The sequence below is a fragment of the Hyperolius riggenbachi genome, chromosome 9 (genome assembly GCF_040937935.1).
Source record: "Hyperolius riggenbachi isolate aHypRig1 chromosome 9, aHypRig1.pri, whole genome shotgun sequence".
NCBI lineage: Eukaryota > Metazoa > Chordata > Amphibia > Anura > Hyperoliidae > Hyperolius > Hyperolius riggenbachi.
In genome coordinates, this window is record NC_090654.1 from 140,060,487 (window position 1) to 140,073,436 (window position 12,950).

The following is a 12,950-nucleotide window of genomic DNA, read 5'->3' on the forward strand; positions in this document are numbered from 1 at the left end:
AGCAGTGTTTTAAGGGCAGACATCACATTCAATGCTAAATTGCAGGCCTAAACTACTTTATAACATCTTGCATGTGTATACATAAATCAGGGAGTGTATTTCTTCCTCCCCTCCTCCCTCATCTTGTCTTCCAGGGATGTGTAGGATGTCAAAAGCCAGCTTACATATATTGGCAAGGAATCGAACCCAGGTCAACTGCTTTGAAGGCAGCTATGCCCAACACTACATGCTGAAGCCAGCCTAGGATGTACTGGCGAAATCTCTAAAGGAATGCTGACAAACACATACAGGGGAAGGAGGGAGTGCACTGAATTAGACCCTAGCCACAGGGGTCAGTAACAAGAAAAAAATACATATATCCAGGCACATCGCCTCTAGTTAGGACATTAAATAAGTTATTGGGGAAAGGGAGGTGCTGAAGGGGGTGTGGCTAGAAAACAGCAAAAATCTATTAACATTTCGCACTCTCGCATGCAAATGTTCAAACAAATGCATTCACAGATTCACTCATCCAGGCACAACTGTTATCCCTACAGCTAAGTTAAAAGCCGGGGTTTTAGTTCACAGAAGAATGCATTCTTATGCTTAGTCACCTATACTCCTTCCCCTGTATGTGTTTTTTTAGCATGCACACAGCTTATGCTGGTGTATGTGCATGGTGCACATGGACACATAACATTAGCTCCCTTGTGCGATTGGTAAGATGCACTGTCTGTCCCAGGAGAGGACATCAGGATGTGTGCTCCTAATCCATTGATAGGTTTGATGCAATGAATGTGTTTGCATGTCTGCACTATGCATGTTACAGGGCCAGAGTTAGGACACCTATGTTTACCTGGGTACTTCTGCGCAGTATAGGTGACTAAGCATAAGAATGCATTCTTCTGTGAACTAAAACCCCGGCTTTTAACTTAGCTGTAGGGATAAGAGTTGTGCCTGGATGTAATGTAACAGTGAAGCATATTCAACAGTGAACCCTAGCTAGTCTTTTGAACAAATGTGTATACCATTTATGACTAGCTGCACCAGGTAAGGATTAGGTTTTTAATTTTAGACTAGCTAGGGTTCACTGTTGGATATGCTTCACTGTTACATTAGTTTGAGGTTTTAACCCTTTGATTGGATAATTTTCACTGTTTGAACATGCTTCACTATTTGATATGCTTAACTGTTACACTAGTGGTTAGGTTCTCTCCCGTGGGGGCCCGTCACCACCGTAGGTCTAGTAGGGATAATTTGTGCACAACTTATGCTGAAGCTAATGCCCTCCTTTACTGTACCTGTTTTGAATGCAAGGTGTGTAAGCTGCCCGTTTTTCGAGCTCTGCATACTTGTGCAGGTAGTCAATTCAGGTGCATCGTCTATTTGGAAGCGCTGCCATTTCCTTCTGCTGTACAAAATGCCCATGTGGCCTATTGTATGTTGGACAGACTACACAGAAACGTAAGAAACGTCTGTCCTCACACAAACACGCTATTAGAGAGCAATTACCAGATCAGGCAGTGGCATATCATTTTGCCCAAACTGGTCATCATGTTAGTCAGCTCAGATTTATGGTGATAGAGCTGGTGGGACCATTGAGAAGGGGTGGGGACCGGGTTAAGAAATTACTTTGGAGGGAGGCCTACTGGATAAAGAGGTTGGACACAATGGAGCCGAGAGGCCTCAATAGAGAACTTGAACTGCTACCTTTTTTGTAATTCCCTTTCCCTTCCTTCCCTCTCCACCCCCTCCCCCTTCGTTTCCTTTCCCGTCCCCTCCTTTCCTCCCCTCAATTTTGTGACTTACTCCTTTGCTGAGTCCTACTTTTTGATTAAGCCCACTTTATCATCACTAGTAGTAAGACTTGTACAGCAGAAGGAAATGGCAGCGCTTCCAAACAGACGCTGCACCTGAATTGACTACCTGCAGAAGTATGCAGAGCTCGACTAACGGGCAGGTTACACACCTTGCATTCAAAACAGGTACAGTAAAGGGGGCGTTAGCTTCAGCATAAGGCGTGCACAAATGATCCCTAATAGACTCTCCTACGGCGGTGACGTGCCCCAACAGGAGAGAAACTAACCACTAATCTAGCAGTGAAACATATCAAAAAGTGAAGCATGTTCACTTGTCTTTATTTAGATAGTAAAATCTGTACCTCCTCTCTGCTATCTTTCCCCTGTGCTCCTTTTATGGTTTATATTGTCAGATGGATGATTTGTGTATTTTTCTGATATATGTGCATTGCAGCTGAGGGGAGAACATGTTTGTTTATTTGCTTTGGATTGGCTTTGTGTTCTGAAGAGGATGTGTGCCCTCTCCTGGTCACATTTGTTTTGAGCACTTGATGCGACGATAACATTGCATCCGAGACAAATATGCTTTCTTTATCTATGCTGATTAGCCATGTGCTCAGGAGAGAGTATGCCTTTATTTGGTCACACTAATTAATATGTATGATGTGATGTTCTCGTCGCATCCAGGTATGTGGTTCCAGCTCATTGGCTACCCGCTCCGGCTTCCGTGTTTAACATCAGGTGCCTGCCGCTTACATCCCCGCATGTCCGCCTAGACGCATGAGGACGGCACTTGGTGCTGCCCTTATTGCGTCACACTGCGAGGCTCCCATCAGGTCTGCTTAGGGTGGGGATGTGGAGTATGATGCGCAGAGAGAGGGGCAGACAAAGGGAAGTGGGAGCAGAGACCCAATGTGGGCAGGTGTCGGAGGGAGGGAGGGACTGAATTTCTCTGTATCTATAGCAGTGCAGCAAAGTAGTTCCCCATCAGGTCCGATTTATGGAGGACCATTATGATTGGAGGAAAATGGTTTGAATTTTATTGGCTGCTGCTGAACCATACATACTATTTAAACCCATGTGATTCTGTTTGACATGAGATTGACTAGCATAGCTTGACAAAGAGGCGTGCAGCCTTGAAACGTTACCTATTTGCTGTGATGCTTTAAATACAATAAAAGAGCAATAAAATACAACGGATGGTGCCGGCTTCATCTCTACTACAGCTTCACTACTGTGTAATAGTTACTTTACAGGCCAGCATCTGTTGTGATCTGTGACCGGCGTCTGCCTGACCCTATTGATTGCGTCCGTGTGTGACAGACTTTGATTATCACTGTCTGTCACACTAGTTAGTTATCGACTACTGTAGACTACACTACTAGTAGTAGTAGTACTACTATTTAAAAAAAAAAAAAAACCTTTAATTTTTTTTTGTCACTCGCCACCAACCCAGACTATTTAATAAAGTTTACAACAGCAGTGTGTTGTGCCCATCTTTGAGACGGGTCATCGCCCCCGACCCATTGCGGAGAATCAGGCACAGGCTGTCATGGAAATGATGGCGGAACAGCAAGCCACCATTTCCAGCCAGACCTCCAGCACCAGCGAGACCAGTGCCACCACCAGCACTCCGGTCCGCAGCAGGCCTCCACCACCGATTGAGGTCACGTCGACCTCAGCGACCAGCCTGCCCTCACTGAGCTCACTCTTCACCCCAGGGACCGCAAGCATTTTGAGGAATGTTGTGGAACAGTTTAAGAAGGAGATGATGGGGGCATGCGAGGAGGAGGAGGAGGTGGAGGAGTGTGTTGTTGGCGCACAACAACCAAAACTTCATGAGGAGGAGGAGGGGCCTGGTGAAGGGGATGTTGGGGCAGAAGATTTGGTTGGGGGCTCAGAGGAGATGTTTGGGGATGATGATGATGAGGTGGGGGACCGTCCCTATGTGCCACCACCACAGTTAGGTGAAGGCAGCTCGTCATCGGAGGAGGCGTCTCAGGAACAGAGGCATGGCAGCTGGCACAGGGCGTGGAAGGCAGGAGCCACAGCCTGCTGCTTCAGCCGCTACCACCCGCACCAAACCTCCAAGCAAAGGTAAAAAAAAAAAAAACAGCCCTCCAAGTCCAAAGGCAAAAAACCTCCTCAGCCCTCAAGCAAGAAGGGCAAGTTAAAATTCCATGTCTGGGGGTACTTCACTGTGTGCAATGACGATGAGACCCCATGCCATTTTCCATAGTTGCGGTGTCAGCCTGAGCAGAGGTCGCGATCTGAACAAGTTGGGTACCTCATGCCTGCAGACCCACTTGCAGAGTAAACATTTCGAAGCCTACACTGAGTTTGCGAGGCTGAGGGACAGTGGCGCAGGCAGTGGTCAGAGCAAGACAGCCACTGCACAGCCTTCAGCAGCAGCAGCATCCCACCCTCCTGCTCATCCAGCATCAGCTGCAGGAGCACAGAAACACACTGCTCCCCCTGGGCAGCCAGTCCATCCGAGTGCTGAACGAGTTGCTTGCTGGGCCATGTGCTCCCAGCTCCTGCCATACTCCTTTGTGCAGGAGGGAAGTGACATGAGAGCGCTCCTACAGTACAGGATCCCGGAGTGGCAAATCCCAAGCCGCCACTACTTCTCCCGCTCGGCGATCCCAGCACTGCACCGCTTTGCTATTGCGAACGTGGGCCGCTCGCTCTATCACGCCGTGAGTGAGCGGATCCACGTCACCATGGAGCAGCCGTTTTGGGACAGACCGCTACCTGTACTTCATGGCCCACTGGGTAAGCCTGGTGGAATGCGCCAGCGAGGAAGCAGCAGGTCCTTCCTCGGGCGCATCAGCGGCACCAGTAGCCCACTATGTGGTGCCACCACACAGGGTCATGTGAGAAGCAGCAGCTTCCACCACCAAGCGACCTCACCTCAAAAGCAGCGTGAAGGCCCGCCACTGCCAAGCGCTGCTGGAGATGGTCAGTGTAGGGAAAAACAGCTTGACTGCAGGCAACTTGCTCCGCTACCTGAGGGAGCAGGAGAAGACGTGGCTGATCCCCAGATGCCTCAGAGTCTGATTGGTGGTGTCCGACAATGCGGCAAACCTGCTGGCTGCCATCAGCAGGGGACACTAGACCCACGTCCCCTGCTTGGCCCACGTCTTGCACCTGGGGGTACAGAAGTTCCTGCGCACCTACCAGGGGATGGACAATCTTTTGGAAGCGGCAAGGAAAATTGTGCGCACTTTCCACCACTCAGCAGCTGCCGCAGCAAACCTGGCTGATATGCAGCAGCGCGAGGGCCTGCCATGACACCGGCTAATCATCGATGTGTCAACTCGCTGGAACTCCACCCTGGCAATGTTGGAGCGACTGGTTGAGCAGAGGAAGGCTGTCAACCGCCACATCGTTGATAGCAGCCTCGCCGGCACCACTAAACTCCAGCTCCTCTCCAACGCACAGTGGGGGCAGATGCAGCAGGTCTGCTTGGTGTTGGCTCCCTTCCTGCAGGGAACCAACCTGGTGAGCAAGGAGTGGGCATCCCTCTGCCAATGGGTGCCGTTTGTCTGCTGGACAGGGCACATTGTGATCTGGTAGATGTGGGAGAGGAGGCCCTGATCCAACTTGAACAGCAGCCGCTTGCACAGTCCACTTCTGCGCAGGATATTGAGATGTTGGAGGCGGCGGCGTTGTGGCCACTGACCCTGATGTATCTGCTGGATGGACCACCCCGTTCCCCATAGCACCGCATATGCTGCGGTGCCTGTGCACAGACCCCAGGGTGAAACAGATGCAAGCTCGGGAGGACGCCTGCATCAACATGATCCTGGACCCACGGCTGAAGGGAAAGGTGGGTCAGTTCCTGCCTGCTGGAAACACTGAGCAGCGAACAAGGGAGTTGCAGCAGTTCCTTGTATTGGAGGAAGCCTTCCCCTAGCCTTCCACCCCCTCAGTCCCTGTCCAGCCAGCACAGCAGCCAGTGCCTGCAGCCAGCAGCATCAGGCGCCCAGGAGACCTGCCGTCCCTGACTAAGACACTCTACATGACGGTAGAGCAGCCGAGAGAGGAGGTGCGTGCAGCAGCATCCTCCTCCCAAAGTCACAGCCAGCGCCTGACCCGGATGATGGCTGACTACATGGGGTCCTTCAGCGGACTTGACACAGACGAGGAGCCTGTGGACCCCTTGGAATACTGGGTCGAGCGCTTGCAGATCTGGAGTGAGCTGGCGCTGTAAGCCCTGGAAGTCCTGTCTTGCCCCCCTTCCAGCGTGCTGTCCAGGAGGTGCTTCAGTGTGGCCGGTGGCGTGGTCACAGAGAAGCGCTCTCGTCTGTCCCCAGAGTCCGTGGACAGACTCACATTTTTTTAATGAAGGAAACGAACAGAGGCGCCAACAAAGTATAAAATAATTAAAATCCGTCTAAAAAGGGGGGGGGGGGGGAAGTAGGTGGACTCACCTCCCTCGAGAAATAATCGAACTATGAGACGTTACTAGAACATCAGTAACATTTATTTAACAATCTCCAAGTGTGCACCGCGTTTCACGGGTCAATATCCCGCAAAATATTTGGAGAACACTACGTAGGATCAAGGTCTGGCCCAGCGCCTCTGTCACATTTTTGAAGATCAACCAGGCCTGGATTCAAGGTACGTTCCAGGCACCTGTTGTCTGCGAGAGGACATGAGGTGCCTGGGAATTATTTTTTCACAACATCAACCTTCAGTCCCCTGCTAATGTGGCCTGGTTTTTCTGTAGGTGCTGTGGTACCACCGCTAGGTGCCATGGCCCGTTACATTGCCTGCTGCCAAACGTCACTCCACCTCCTCCCACCACCAGGGTCCACAGAATTATGCGTTGCTGCCATGCGCCACTAGCTATTACGCCACTACAATAGCTACATTTTTTGGTAAAAAAAAATATATTCTGAGGTGTCTGGGTTGAAAACTGTGCTGTCCCAGTTGTGTATTGGACACAATGTGGGCTTCACGACTGCTGTCTGGAAACTCCTGCTGTATGGTGTTTATTACAGCCGTGGTACCAATGCTAGGTACCATGGCCTGTTACATTGCCTGCTGCCACACATCACTCCTCCTCCTGCTGCTGTATTTAACCTCCTGCTGTCTGTGTTCCAGGAGGTGAGCCACTAGCTATTACGCCACAAATTTAGCTATGCTGTTGAAGACAAATTTTTAAAACAATTTTGTAAAGGAAAAAACATTAAGTTGGGTACAAGAGGAAGAATATGAACAAAAAAACTATTAAGAAGGAGGGTGAAGGAGAAGAAGAGTGAAGGAGGAGAAGAAGAAGGGTGAAGGAGGAGGATGAAGGAGGAGGGAGAGGAGGAGGAGGAGGAGAAGAAGAAGAGTGAAGGAGGAAAAGAAGAAGAAGGGTGAAGGAGGGAGGAGGAGGATGAAGGAGGAGGAGAAGAAGAGTGAAGGAGGAGGAGGAGAAGAAGAGTGAAGGAGGAGGAGGAGAAGAAGAGTGAAGGAGGAGAAGAAGAAGAAGGGCGAAGGAGGAGGAGGGTGAAGAAGGAGGATGAAGGAGGAGAAGAAGCAGAGTGAAGGAGGAGAAGCAAAGTGAAGGAGAAGAAGAAGAAGAGTGAAGGAGGAGAAGAAGAAGAAGAGTGAAGGAGGAGAAGAAGAAGAAGAGTGAAGGAGGAGAAGAAGAAGAAGGAGGATGAAGGAGGAGGAGGAAGAAGGAGGAAGGAGGAGGAACCCAGGTGCCAGTGAAGAAGAATAAACAAACAAATACAGAAAAAAAATTATATGCGCTTGCCCTTTAAAAAAAAAAACAAGAGGCCATTTGAATTCATGATCACAACTCGTTATCCGAATTCAGTTCGTGATCATGGCTCGAATTGGAATCAAATTCTATGGTCGTAATCATGGCCGAATCCGGATTTGACCCGGATTCGAATGTACTCAAATCGAATTTGGGTACATTCGAGCAACCCTGGTGAAAAGGTTTACAAAACATACATTGCTACTTTCGCTCTACATTTGGTCCTCAGGTCATGAATGAGTTAGGGACTGTAGGATTGATCTTAATTAGAATATGTACTGTATGTAAACTGGAACAGGCACATTTATATAGTATTATACATGTGCCTGTGCCCAATGTGCTTCCTCTGCCCTTTCTGTACCTCATCTGTGCCCCATGTGCTTCTCCTGCCTCCTTTGTGGGTCTCCTGAACCCCATATGCTTCCACTGCTCTCTTTGTGTGTCTTCTGTGCCCTGGTTTGTATGTTTGCTCTGCCAACTCGCACTGTACGGAAGTATTGCATAGTAATGCAGTAAATGCTCACCGGTGAAAGGTCCTCATTCCTTCAAGGCTTTCCTTGGCATCTTTTGGCCTTCAGCAACATCACATTTCCTATGCCTATTGACTAGAACCACCACCACATGGCCCAAAGTGGTAATTGTGTTATTGTTATTATTGTTTGTTGTTAAATTTACCAATGAGCACTCTCCTGATTTACCACAGATCTCACATTGGAAAACACTAGTTCTAGCAGTAATACAGTTGGAGAAGGTTCTGTATTTTCATGACAGGTGCCCAGCAAAATTTAGCAAGCTCTGACAGAACTGGATAGACTCCCAGACTACAATTAAAGTGTGGATCACTTGTCCCCTTCTCTGTGATCTCAACTCACTGTATGTCCTCTCCTCCCCTCGAACTGGCCACTTGAGCCCGTTGCTCATGTTATTTTCATGACTTATAGTCATGGAAGTTTGGTTATTTCCCTATTTATAGGGTTTTTACTTGCAATATATGGTTATTTATGGTATAATTGCTATTTTAGTGTTGTACAAGTATGTCTGATTAATTTATGTAATCAAGCATATTTAGTTGTATTTATGACTCCAAGACTAATGACTAATAATTGCCATTTGCATGTGAATCTACTATCACAATGTATATCTGTAACCTGCTACTATTTTACAACTGTGCTTCAACCTGTGCAATATTTTGTATGATATATTTTCTATAATAAAACAAATTTAAAAAAATCATTTTTACCAATAACTATTCTTATTGCTCCACTTGAATACAGTATTTTTGTAGGACTGTTGTGTGTCTCTGTATGTTTTACGTGTATACCCAACAACCAACCTTTTTTTTTTTTTTTTTTTTTTTTTTTTTTTTTGCAGTTGATAGGTTTATAGATGGCATTTTATTACATCCAGTCACATTTAGTTTGCCAACTATATTTTAATTTTTATACTAAATGATTTCCTAAAAGCTTCACAATTAGCATGTAAACATTAAGATTGTACTAATACTCTATAGTCTGGGTATTTTAAGCCCTACCCCAGCTTTGCACAATCCCACATTAAAATAGCATATGCATAGGAATCCACTGTTATATCCTTAAACAGAAGTTTAATTAAAAGCACAGGCATTGGAGGGCACATGCACGACATCATAGTGTAAGTATGCAAATGCTGTCAGCTCTGTCTCCATTGGCAGTGATCATACACACCAGCTTCACAGACTTACCCCCATTCTGGAGCCACTCTGACCATTAATGACTTGTGGTGGGAGAAAGCATGATACTGCTGACAAAGGGACGTATCCGCTGGAAGAAACGATCCCGGCCTTGTTCAGACTTAACCAAACAGCCTCCCAAGATGGAATACTCGCAGCAGCATGCTCAGCCAGCCACATAAGAGAGCTGTTCTCTCAGCCCCAGACACTCGATCCCCAACCAAGTGAGGTAAGTTTTGACTGTATAAAAATTAAACGGCTATTTAACTACTTCCGTACCAGCAGTCTCTGCCCCCTTAACCCTCCTGGCGGTCTATTAGAAACCGCCAGGCGGCAGCGCAGCAGCGGTTTTTAATTATTTTTTTTTTAAAACATGTAGCGAGCCTAGGGCTCACTACATGATAGCCGCTGTGCAGCGGCATCCCCCCACCCGCTTCGATCGCCTCCGGCGATCTTTGAACAGGAAATCGGGATTTCCTGGAGGGCTTACCCCTGGGTGGGGGGCGGCGGCGGCACGGCGTTCGGCGGCAAATCTGCTGGGAGCGGCAGCGATCGGAATGCACACGCAGCTAGCAAAGTGCTAGCTGCGTGTTGCAAAAAAAATAATTTGGCAAATCGGCCCAGCAGGGCCTGAGAAATCCTCCTGCGCGGCATAGCCCGAGCTCAGCTCGGGCTTACCGCCAGGAAGGTTAAGGACCAGAGACTGCTTGTATGGTAAAACTGAGCTTACCGACGAATCGTCGCAATAATCCGCCGGTCACACCGCTCTCCCATCGCCTCAGGTCCCCCTCTCTGCTGTCCCCATGACAGCAGAGATGTGTGAACAGGTCAGGACCCGCTTTCATTGGTTCCTGACACTGTCCATCAATGTAAGCCAATGGTATTGGCTTACAGTGATGACACTATATATAGAAGGACACAGAGGCTGGTCATTGTATACAGAATATGCCTCTGTGTCCTAATAGGATTTCACAAACCCTCCTCCGGTCCTCTTTAAATCAATTTATTGCAATGTGTGCCACGGTAGACTCCCAGTGGAAACCCCACAATCTGTGTCAACTGTTATACAAAGAGTGAATCAGATTATGATACATGAACACATGTTGGCCATCAGTCATGACTAGATCTAACATTTCCAGAAAACCTGGGACCCTCAGATTTCCTATGCAGATTACATTGCCCTTCATTTTATGGTTTATTTTGTATGATGGAACCCTTTCCTGCCTTTGACTGTTTAACCCTTTTCTTTTCCTGTTATTTGTTCTTGCTCTTTTTTTATATCTGAATATTTACCTATGAATGGCTCATATCATTTTACAAGTGCCTCATGTGGCATTGTAAGGTGTTTAATGCTAATATGTGCCATTCTATCAGCACAATATGGGCATATATGGATTGTTTAATCGCCCATTTCTGTACTAACAGTTTTGCAGTGAAGCAGGCACACCATCAAGTTCTGGGTGCTTGATGGGGTAACTATGGCAAAGTCACTTTTTCATAGCAATCGTAAACACAGTTCATCATCACACCATAGTAGTTTCAAAATGCACCACACTTTTATTGTGCAATTATTCCACAGTTAGTGCTGACAATTGATTTGTAGGCCTCACAGAGTGCCCCTTTTTCAAGGCATGTGGTATAATACCACATGCCTTGAGAAAGGGGGACCCTGTAAGGCCCCCTAAAATATTGTCGGAACTAACTGTGAAATAATTGCACAATAAAAATGCGGTGCATTTGAAACTACTACTGGTGTGATGATGAACTGTGTTTACCATTTCTGTACTAAAAACATTCGCATTTAAAAGCACAGACTTTATTTTTTACACAGGAAATATTCTCCCTTGTCTTATGTATCTATATGAAAATCGTGCAATTAAAACCGACTGCTGAGTAGTCAAGTCACAGTTGAACTTATCTCACATGCAATCATTTATCATTCCTACCTTCTGGTGATGCATGGTGTCTAAGTGGAAAACAGACAGCATGAGTCATCAGAATGGAGGCAGGTAGGAGTACAAGGGAGTTAGCAACAGGTATAAGTGACCTGCAGGATTTTTTTTTCAAATGGCTGGATAACACAAGAAAAGGTGTTCAGATTAAAGCAAATCTGAAGCTAAAATTAATAAAAGTCAAAGTCTGAAAAGTCAAAGTAATTGCTGGCATCACCTCCACTGTTTTGCCTCTTCTTCACCGATTACGGAAATAAATGGACTGTTGCACGATATTCTAATTTTTCGTGTTTCGCCTTTACAAGATGGGAAGGTTTGTAAAGAATATTTTTGGTGTCATCTTTTGTTTGCCTCAGAAAGATTACAAAATACATCTGAAATGTTTATTATAGCACTGGGAATTATGTTCATTATCACACAGGAGGACAAAATATTTGTCATAAAAATGTGTGTCACAGGTTAAAAAAGTGTCAACAGTTAATGAACAAATGACAGGGACAGTTCTCTCAAATAAATCTACAGAATTATCATTAATACAACAACAAAGCCAAGAAAAGATTTGATAAAAATTATTTTCTCTTTAAATTATTCGTAGCAAGCTGGAGTTTGAAGCATGCGGTTTTCTTAAAAATACATACAAAAAACCCTGTACATAAAGCCCAGTTACCCACAGTGCTCCCACAACCCCCTGAATGTCACCCAGGCCCCTAGTACCTGCTTCCACCACATCTGCAACTGCAAACTGAGGTATCCCAAAAGCCAGGACTTTGTATCCAGAGTCACTGCTTCACCTAGGCTGGTGGGTCTATTTTTCAGTACAAAGTAAACCATCCTTGAAGATCCACACCACCACCTAGTGAGTAGAGGAAGGTGTAGTGCTGAATGTAAACTGTGTCCTTGGCCCATATGCAATTCATTTTTTCTTCTGAGTTTTTGACCGGGTGATATTTTCACAACTTATCATAAAATGTCTTTTAAACCACCAGCAAACAAGAAAATACTCAAAATTATTTTGATAATACATTTTTTCACCAACGTTTGGGTTTTTTAGTTGTAAAATGCTGAAATGTTATTTTAAAGAGAATATTAAAATTATTTCCTAGGAGATATCTCAGGAGGAAAAGTTAATTGCATATGGGTCCCTGCGTTCCAAATGACTTATTTACTAGTAACATTAGGTGCATACAAGGTGGCCTCAGGTACCGTTGGCATACAGGAAGTTATAGCGGAACTGTAGATACAAAATAAACACATTGTTTCACTTACCTGGGGCTTCCCCAAGCCCCCAGCAGCTGTCCTGTCCCGCGCCGAGTCTCCAGGAGTCTCCGTTCCCCCGCCGCCGCTCTGTCTCTCGACTTGTAAGTTGAGGCCAGCGCAGCCCTGCCAAGCGTATCCTTTCTTCGCGTTCCCCTCTGCAATAGCGGGGAACACGAAGAAAGGATACGCGTGGCCAGAGCTGCGCAGGCGCAGTGGCCCGGCGGCGAAACCGAAAGTAGCTGGCGGCGGGAGAACGGAGGCTCGTTGAGAAGCAGCGGGGGACAGGACGGCTGCTGGGGGCTTAGGGAAGCCCCAGGTAAGTGAAACAATGTGTTTATTTTGTATCTACAGTTCCGCTTTAAGGGAAGCATTTAGGATAACTGCATTCTGTAAGTTAATCTATCCTTTAATAGTAAACTTGTCAAAATGTTTATTTTCCCAAAGGTTTTCCCCTGTTTTTGAATTGAAAGGGACTTATGTTATCCCAACAGTAC